The following is a 10,330-nucleotide window of genomic DNA, read 5'->3' as shown; positions in this document are numbered from 1 at the left end:
GTGAGCACAAGTGAGAGAAGAGGGACAGAGGGAGAAAGATACTCCCTGCTGAGCACAGACCCCTACGCAAGGCTCAAACCCAGGACCCTGAGGTTATGGCCTGAACAGAAACCAAGAGTCAGACACTTAACCGACTGAGCCACCCAGGCGCCCCAATGGCCAGCATTTCTGTAGAACTTACTGTGTGCCTGGCACAGTTCTAGGTTTTACTCATAATTTAGTTAATCCTCAGGGCAGCCTTGGGAGAGAGGTAATTGTTTTTTTTTTTTTTTTTTTTTAGATTTTATTTATTTATTTGACAGAGATAGAGACAGCCAGCGAGAGAGGGAACACAAGCAGGGGGAGTGGGAGAGGAAGAAGCAGGCTCATAGCGGAGGAGCCCAATGTGGGGCTCGATCCCAGAACGCTGGGATCACGCCCTGAGCCGAAGGCAGAAGCTTAACTGCTGTGCCACCCAGGTGCCCCGAGAGGTAATAGTTTTGCCCCCACTTCACGGTTGGGGAAACAGCAGCACGGAAAGCTAGATAATCCATTTGAGTTTACTCGGCTAGTAAGTGGTAGGTCTAAGATGGACCGAGGCAGACTGGCTAGAGGGCCCATGGTCTTGGCCACTTGGTTGCACTGTCTTTCCATGGGCCAGAAAAATGGTTAGGTCTGGGGGGGGAACACCAGCTGTGTGAGGAACAGTGTTCAATTTGTGAATGGAGTGGATTATATTAAGTGGTCAAGGTGTTCAAGGCAATTGAGAGGTCCTGGTTCTGATTCCGTTCTTTCCCAGTCACCTGACTGGTCAATATGACACCGAGCACTGTACTCACGATGTGATCGCATGAACGAAGATTGTTAGTTCCTAACATCCATCTTTTATGTCAGTATGTCAAATGTTTCCTAATCACTGGTTAGCTCCCTTCCTCCATGGGGGGCAGAGACGCACAGCCGTGGCGTTGCCAGCACCAGGCCCTGTGACCTCGGGGAAAGTTCCGTCTCTGGGCATCGATATCATTCAGGTATTCTATAGATATTTCCATAGAGCACCATGCCATCTCACCTCTACCATAAAAGGGTCAGACTACATGGCCTCTCGGACATCTTCCCTCAGTAGCATTTTTATTACTTGATGGCTACCGCAAGTATTTGCCCATGGAGGGAAGCCTTTCTCTGCTGAAGGATGTCTTTATTCACTAAGAAAGTCCTCCGTTAAATAAAGCTCTAAACATCTCTCTGGACTGTGGCTGCTTGCAACATAAGATATTTTTTCATTAACTACAGGATACAAATGTCCTTAAAATCAGATCAGCGTTAACAGAAATCTAGTATAAGAATAACCGCGTAAACTCCCTTCACAGGAGCCTCAGCCCTTCGGGAGGGAAAATGAATGAACTTCGCTCGCGCTTCTTCGAGGGCCAAGATAAAAATCGTAAGGTATCCTTCAGATGCCGTAATCTGCTTTGAACTTTGGTTCAAGTGCTTTCCGTGGACGGCCTCCGTTTCCACTGGAGTAGATGCTGTATAAGACAGAACTCCACAAATCACTTTGTTTAAAGTTACCAGAGAAAGAGGGGGAAGGAAAAGCAGCTCGGAGTCTGCTGTTAATTAAAACCAGCCGATGATGTACAGCGATTTGTCTGGGGCACTTCTGACTACGCTGGTTCCTTGACGGCTGTACATTCTTTCCTGCCCGTATTGTTTGAACTGTGTCCAATGGGGCAATCATTAAATCTTTGATAGCTGTTGTTTAAATATGAGAAAGGAGGAGCGCTTTTTTGTTTTAAGCAAGAAAAGGAGATGAATCTTGTATTACATTTTAAAAGTTGGGGCTTATTAGATCATTTTCACTAGGTTTTGATAGAATGCCTCTGGTCATTTTCAGATTGTTAATTGACACTTTTTAACTGCTCCAATGTCAAATGTCCTACTTCCTCCCTTTTTCCTAAGGGATTCTTGCTGTGGGTAGGAGGGAAAAGTATGAAACACCTGGTCTTACTCAAATGAGGCTGGGGCTAGGTTAATTTCACAGTTGAAAGCTCCATAGGGTAGAATATATTTAAATGTTTACTAATAGAGAAAGGGGCAAGAAAGAAAGGAAGGAAGAAAGAAAGAAAGAAAGAAAGAAAGAAAGAGAAAAAGAGAGAAAGAAAGGAGGAAAGAAAGAAAGAAAGAGAGAAAGAAAGAAAGAAAGAAAGAAAGAAAGAAAAGGAAGGAAGGAGGGATAGAAGGAAGGAAGGAAGGAAGGAAGGAAGGAAGGAAGGAAGGAAGGAAGGAAGGAAAAAGAAAGAACAGGTGGCTTCAGGAAAATTGCTCACAGACACATGATGAAATTCTTTTTCATCCTTGAGTGTTAAAGACACCTGACAGCGAACCAAAGATAGCTAAGCTGTTTATCTCCAAAGCAACTCAAAAGGAATCATTATTTGCACTCTCTAAAAGACAAATTGACATTATAGATGTAATTTAAAAACCTTGTCTGTACATTTATGCATGCCCTAAATTTCTGGGTTTTAAGTATTTTACAAACACAATACCCTTTCTAAGTAGCTCTTGCGATGCTTGCGTATCTAGGTAGGTACGGATACACAGGTAGGACGGGTGGACGGGTGAATGGGTAGATAGACTCACTCAGCGTTTCAATTTTTATGTCAGGTCACATTTCATTTTTAAAGATCTGTTTCATGATGGCCTCACCTGCTGCCAGGAGGAGGTTTTGGGGTTCAGATGAACATCTTTGCCAGCACTGGTAGCTGTGGAGTTCTGGCACAATGCCGTAACTCCCCTTTTTTCAGTAGGACTAACATCCCTCAGCCGGCAAGTGTGACCCTGTCCTTTGAAGGGCTTTCAGAATTAGACAGATTTCTTGCTGGAACTCTAGACTCCTGGGGCAACATTTTTCAAAGACAGGTGTGAAAATTATCCTTGCTTATTCAGAAATGAGTCATTGTCTCCTGGCTGCGGCTGCTTATCTCAACCTGGTCAAGGTCAAATGAAGTTCTGGTTCACATGAAGATGTGCTGTGCTGGGTTTTCAGCATCACCAAGGACTCTTTTATTTCATCTGATTTGGGGGAGCCTAAAAACATTGCTGGCAGATTCCTCTACGTCAGAGTAAACTTTTACCAGACCCATAGTGCGGCTGGCCGATAGAAAGGTAAGTAAGGTTGTAATTCGTGGAGTCTGAACACAATACCAGCAGAGAGACGGTGACAAAAATAAATCTTACTGGTAGTTAAGGCAAATTGCTCAATGCCAATTGGTTTAGCCAAATAAAAAAAGCATTTGGCTTTGCTCTGACTATGGGCACTTTTTAGTTTAATCAATCTGTTAGTTAAAATTCTTTGAGACTTCCCATTTAGAGACAGATAAATACATATGTTTGTCCTGGTCTAATCCACTTAAACTAGAGCCCAATGTTTGCTCTGTTTGCGTTAGAAACTGTAGATCATGCTGTGGTTAGCGAGGCTACGTAAGCGTGACATAGCTAGTAGAACAGCGGTGTAAGTCGGTTGTCTACGCTCAGCTCTTTCTTCCCTCTACCCTCCTCTGTGCTCCCAAAGCTGACTGCTACTAGAGTGTTTGAAAATAGCAGGTATTGGAGTCATCGGTCCCCCTTATAGCTAGGTCATGAGCATTGATTGTAGACTGGGACTGGAGGGAAAATCGTATGGGGGACTTGTTAAGAAGGTTTTACTTCCTAATTGCAAAACAATGCCCAGGAGGACATGCCCCTCTCTCCTGGCCAGATGTTGCTGTGTCTGTACGTGATCTCTGGAACAGCTGCATCCATTTTGTGACCTGAGGATGGTACGCAGAAAGAGCCAAGCCTCGGTCTTTGATGACATCAATGCGTCACCAAAATGAAACTGGTCACACCTACCTCTGAACGTCTCATAATGCAAATTTAGCATGTACCTGAAGCCATCTTTACTGAAACAGAAAGGATTGAATAAAAAGTTGATTCCTTTCACATTCCCCTTGTGCTCACAGATGCATAGCAACGGTCTTAATGCTCACTGAACACACCAGCCCTTAGGAGCTAGGAGCGTCAGGATCTGGCTACGAGGTCTGGGAGGCTCAAAGAGAGGGGCAAAGTCAGGAATCAGTATTGTGATGAGAATACTGGGTGGGATACAGAAGAAAGGAACCAGCACACTCTAGTTTAATAGTCGGTAATATTTACTCCAAAGTCAGGCTTTCAAAGTTTAAGAAGGGCCAAGAAGAGGAAAGGGATTTCTGCCCCGAGTGGGAGGCTGGGCTCCAGAACTGTAAGTTTCCTTCTACTTTTTTACATTGTCTCATGTTTAGAAACATGGACAAATCATTAAGGAAATGCCAAAAAATATATAATCCATTAGTGAATTAAAAATTTCCTCGTGCTCTTTGCCTTTTAAGGAAGGTTGGTCTACAGCTTGACTTAATGTACTTGAAGGACAGGGAGGGTCAGCAGATCTGTCAGCTTTCCTTGCTTGACAGTCTGTCCACGGCAGTTAGACTTCTGAGATCATGTAAATGGACAGGCACCGAGTAAAAGCAGACTCTGGTTCAAATCCCAGCCTGACCTGCAATAGCTTTGTGAAATGGGTTACGCTTTTCAGTTTCTTCATCGTTTTAAAGATTCATTATTTATTTGAGAGAAAGAGAGAGAGAGCAGGGGGAAGAGGAGAGCGAAAGAAGCTAAAGCCGAGTCCTTGCTGAGTGCGGAGCCGGACATGGGCTCGATCCCATGACACTGAGATCATGACTTGAGCTGAAATCAAGAGTCAGACACTCAACCGACTGAGCCACCCGGGCGCCCCGAGTTTCTTCATTTTGAAAATGTAAAGAATAGTATTTGTCTTCTGGGTCTTTTTTTGATGGGGGAGGGAGATGATTAAAATAATCCAAATAAGGCTATTTAACATGCCAAGGACATAATAAAAGCAAGGGATTCCAGCTACTATGATTACTTTTATTGTCTCTTACAACTCTATGACACTGTGCTTCTGGAGGAGCTGAAATAGCTCCAGAATAGCTCCGTATGTTCAACAGGAATAACGGTGCTAGCCGGAGGAACATGCCTGTCAGTAACTACATTTCTCACGCTAATCATTGCTTTTCTAGAATAATATATTTAAAAAATGTTTCAGGGAGTAATTTTGGAAAGACACCTGGAGAGCATATGAAACTGCTTAGCTCTCTTACATAGGATCTGTCGAATTGCTGGTTTCTGCATAAAACATGAGAATTTTGAATTATGAATATCGAATAGTAATTTTTAAAATGATGGACAGATTAAATATTACCATGCTTTAACGGCTTCTGGATTATATCTGGTTTCGTATCATCACGATTTTAATGGGCTACTTTGTGGCCAAATTGTTTTAACGTGTTTAATCCTAAATAGTCACTCATTAATCTTATATGACAACCAGGTTTTAATATTTATTAGTGTCCCATTGTTGACAACAGACTTTATGCTATTTGTAGTGTCTGACTTTTTTTCCAGAATGAAGTTACCTACACACCGAACTGCTTGTCTTAAAATCATGACAAGTGGACATAACCTTAGGCAAAACTGTGATATACATGTTTCCACTGAAAACCAGTCTTGAATATTTATTTGAAATTAATTGTCAGTTAGGTAAAGGACTCCTATATTTCATCCTTTAGAAATGAATGGATTTCATAAGCATGAGCTTGTCTATGTTGTGTTGGCTTACGTACAAATATGCACTGATCATTGTTGAAAGTTTCTGATGTCATTACTAACTCTGCTAAAGAGAGGGTAAGATATCTGGAGGTGGTTAATTTCATATGATAATGAAGACGATGACGAAGACTTAAGGGTAAAATATGACTTCAGTTTGGTTCGGTGGCTTGTCTTCTCCTTGCACATTATAACTCTTCTCTGCAGTCCCCAGAGAGAATGTGTGAGGGGTGGGTTTAAGTACTCTCCTTACTTCCCATTGAGGCTTCCAAATCATCACCCCAATGCCCTCTAAATGTCATTGCTCCGCTGAGGCTAATTTCCCCTCACATTATCATTTTCCACTTTTTATCTTAGTTGCCTGCTATCTTCTAAGCCACTTCTGCACATCCATTGAATAAAAGGTTTGCCTCTTTACCCAAGTTCCCCTGACCCACCATCATCTTCAGTGACCTTGCACTTCAAAAGGATGACCCCTTCTGACTTCCTTCCTCTTTGCTTCTTAACTTCCACATCTCCAACTGCCTTTATCTCTTGTCCCCTTCAGGCACTGTCTCCAGGTTAAATCTGGGGATTTCTTCATCCTTAAGTTCTTAAACACAAATATTCTACTCTTTGATCAGAAACTTCAATTCATTCAGCTTTGTCAGTACTCCTACACTATCTGGTCTTTAAACTTACCCTGTGTTTTAATATCTCCTGTTCTTTCAGGATTAAGCCTCTTTGGATGTTTTTTCTTCCCTTGGACCCTATCATAAATAGCACTGGGACCTTAGCTCGCCTACCCTCTATTCTTCCAAAACATCCACTCCACAAAACTATATAATACTGCATCAGTGGTTCAAGTCACCTTCTTGGCTCCTGTACCAAGGTGGTTGAAGACTGTTAGAGAAAATTAATTTCATGTTTCAACCAGATTCTCAACATCGCCTATCAGACTCTTTTCTTTTCTTTCTTTTTTTTTTTTAAGATTTTTTTTTTTTAATTTTAGAGAGAGAGAGCCTGGAGTGGGGGGTGGGCAGAAGGCGAGGGAGAGAGAGTCCTAAGCAGACTCTGTGCTGAGCTCGGAGCTCAACTCTGGGCTCGATCTCACGAACCTGAGATCACAACCTAAGTGGAAACCAAGAGTCAGATGCTTAACTGACTGTACCACCCCTCACCTGTCAGACTCTTACTTTCTGTTGGGTGACTAATTTTCAAATACCCTTCAATGTCCATTAAGAACCTCCATCTCTCTTCTTAAGAACCCCATCTTGTACAAACTTTTTAGCAATGGTAGACAAACTTGCTACTTTAATTAAAAAATCAAGGCAAGTAGGCAGTTTATTCCTTGTTGGATATCATGTGTACCAACCCCAAGAGCTATGATTTCCATTTTAGACCACAAGACATCTCCCTCCTATTGGAATCCACAAGTGATGTCTTTGATGGCATTTTTTTTCCTTCCCCTTTCAAGTTCTTTTCATTCATCACCCTTGTTCTACCATATCTTCAACCTCTTCCCAGTTGAATCATGTACTTCTGTGAGATAACAAGATAATAAAAGATAATACGTCTGTCCCCAGTTCCTGGCACAGAACTCCTAAAACCCTTGTAATTTCCTGGGTGATAAAAGCACTAGGAACATCTTTTGCTCTAATATTTGGTCTTTGACCCCAGCTCCTGACACAGAGTTCCTAAATCTCTTGGAATTTCCTGGGTGATAGCAGTGTCTTTTGCTCTAGCAAGGCAGTCTTGATGGGTTCCTGGATGGGGGTTGGTCACTAGAAAAAGCAAGCTAAGATTAGAAGCTTGGAATTTTTTGTCCCACCCCCCATTCTCCAGAGAGGGGAGAGAGGCTGAAAATAGAGTTAGTGCTTGATCATGCCTACGTGATGAAGTCTCCATGAAAATCCCCAAAGTCTGGGGTTTGGAGAGTTTCCAGTTGGTGAACACATCCGTGTACTAGGAGGGCAATGTACATCAACTCCACAGGGACAGAGCTTCTGTACTTGGGGCCCTCCCAGATCTCTCCCTACGAATCTTTCCATCTGAGTATTTATCTGTATTCTTTACCATATCTTTTAACAAAATGGTAAGTAAATAAGTGTTTCCCTGAGCTCTGTGAGCCATTCTAGCACATAATCAAATCCAAGGGAGAAGAGTTCATGGGAGCCTCTGATTTGTATCCAAGTCAGACAAAAGTTGTGGATAACTTGGGAACCTGTTACTTGTGATTGGCAACGGAAGTGGAGGACAGTCTCATGGGATGGAGCTCTCGAGCTCTGAGATCTGATACAATGTCCAGGTAGATAGAGTCAGAGTTGAATTAAATTGTAGGACTCCAAACTGGCAACACAGAGAACTGCTCAGAGTGGGAAAAACCCCACACATCTGGTGTCAGTAGTGTTGTGAGTGTTGTAATAGCATGAGAATAAAGAAGACACACAGGAGGAGAACTGAGTTATTCCTACCACAACTTCAGACTCTTAATAGGTTCAAGATTTTTCCAATTTAAACATTTCTTCCTGGATTGGGCTTTCTTCTAGCCACCATCTTATTCCATGTATTCCCATCTTGTCCGCACCTCCTCACAACAGCAACATGTATTTCCTACATGTACTTTCTTCCTTTCTCATTCCTTTTTGGTCTTTGAAATCTGGCTTCTATCATCATACTTGACTGTGATAATTCTCTCCGTGAGTAACTGATTTTCTTTTTACTGAAAATATACTGAAAATTCTAATAAAAGTTTCAGTCTTTAATTTCTATGCTTTTTGAAGCTCTCAACTTTGCTCTTCAAGGAGCAGTGAAAGAAGAGACTGGAGAGGTGCACCCAGAGCCAATGGGAGGCTTTATGTGCTCAACTGGGGAGCGTGGACTTTTCCACGGAAGTTATGAAGAGCTCCTGCAAGTTCACTCTTTTAAAACTTTTCCTTCTGTGATTTTTCACTCTTTTGGTTCTCTTTTCACCCTTTCTATCTCCTTCTTAGGCACATTTTCTTCCACTTACCAATGAAATGTTGTTGCCCAGAAGTTGTTCCTGGGTGATCTTGTCTGCTCTCATGCTCTCCAGTGACTGAGGTAGGACATTGATTCCTCTGTCACAGCTTTAGCACTGCTGTCCGTTGCAGTGGGCTTCAGATTTCTATATCCAGTTGTTTATTACATACCCCGTAATCCATAGGTCCTTCCAACTTTATTTGCCCAAGACTGAACTCATGATTTTTCCTTTAATTCTTCTTTATTCATATGCATCCCCATTCATTGGCTCATATAACGTAGAGAAATAAAGCTTACAGACATCATTTTCTCACCCTCAGTTAGGAAGACTCCAAGTTCTTTTTGTTTAATTGCTGGTCATTTCTCATCTCTTTTCCCCCTGCCCCCATGCATTACTACTCAATCTATCCGGATTAGTGCAAGAGCCTCTAAACCGCTCTTTCTGCCACGAACATTATTCCTCTGAAAGCCATTCCCTGGAGTCATCAGACTAGCCTAGGCCTGAATCAAACCCAAACATGGCATGTTCTGTGATTGAGCCCTTTAGGGGATACCATCACCTATGAAGTCAAGTTCGAGCTCCCCAGCAAGACTTTTGCTGACCTCCCTAGGAAATTCTCTCACTTTTCCTGACTCATGTGCTCCATCACTATGAGGTTTCTGACTATGCCCGGCTTCTCAACAACCCCTCTTTACCTACATTCTCCTTGAAGGGTCTTTCAGCTCAGGAATTACCTCCTCCTGGATGCCTCTTATAACACCCTAGGGTAAGCCAAGCCGTCCTCTCCTGTGTGAATAAAACCTTAAGCTCACATTTATTATTTCATTTGCCTTATAGTATATACTATACATGTGATATGTATGTGTACACACACACACACACACACACACACACACCCTATCTGCTTTATATGTTATTACATTTGTAATGACTTGTTTGTGAGTTCGCCTAACCCTACTCACTGTGAACACCTTAAATCCAGCACTGGACTAGTTAAGTCATCTATGAACTTCCCGTGAGGACCAGGGTACATGGACTAATGAAAATTCTCTATTCCATCAATACTTATTGAAGGAAATAATTCAGGAAAAATAATTTCCAATGTCTTTCAGAGTTAAGCAGACCAGAATGTGTAGAATAGTAATTATGTTTTGGAAAAAGCACAATCTGAAAGTGTGTGTGTGTGCGTGTGTGTGTGCCCTCATTTTAACTCAGGAAATATTTATGGAGAACTTGCTATGTGCCCGGTGTCGTTCTAGCTGCTAGAGACAGGAGAAGTCTGATCGAAGGGAACTTATATTCCAGAAGGTGCAAAGTATTCTGATAATATCAAAGTCAATACATTAATGAATACGAACATTTCAGAGAGTGCTGTTGTCACATAATTGTATAAACATTTGCTCAGCTCCTGCTTAAGGGCCAGGCCAGCCAATCTTCTGGGTCCTGGGCATAGAGTAGTAAAAAAAAAACATAAAAGATCCCTGGCAACATGGAGCTTGCAAGCTTTAATTCAGAGAAGATTAAAAAAGCATGGCGGAGTGACTTGGTGGGAGGCTGCTTCCATTAGGATGGCCAGGGAGGAATTCTCTCAGGAGGTGTCATTTTGGTTAAGGTCTGAGTAATAAAATCTGCCATGCAGAGAGCTGCTGTCGGGAGGATGGAATGTTCCAA

Source organism: Ursus maritimus, unplaced genomic scaffold (genome assembly GCF_017311325.1).
Source record: "Ursus maritimus isolate PB19 unplaced genomic scaffold, ASM1731132v1 scaffold_4, whole genome shotgun sequence".
NCBI classification, from domain to species: Eukaryota; Metazoa; Chordata; class Mammalia; order Carnivora; family Ursidae; genus Ursus; species Ursus maritimus.
This window is presented reverse-complemented; position numbering follows the sequence as displayed.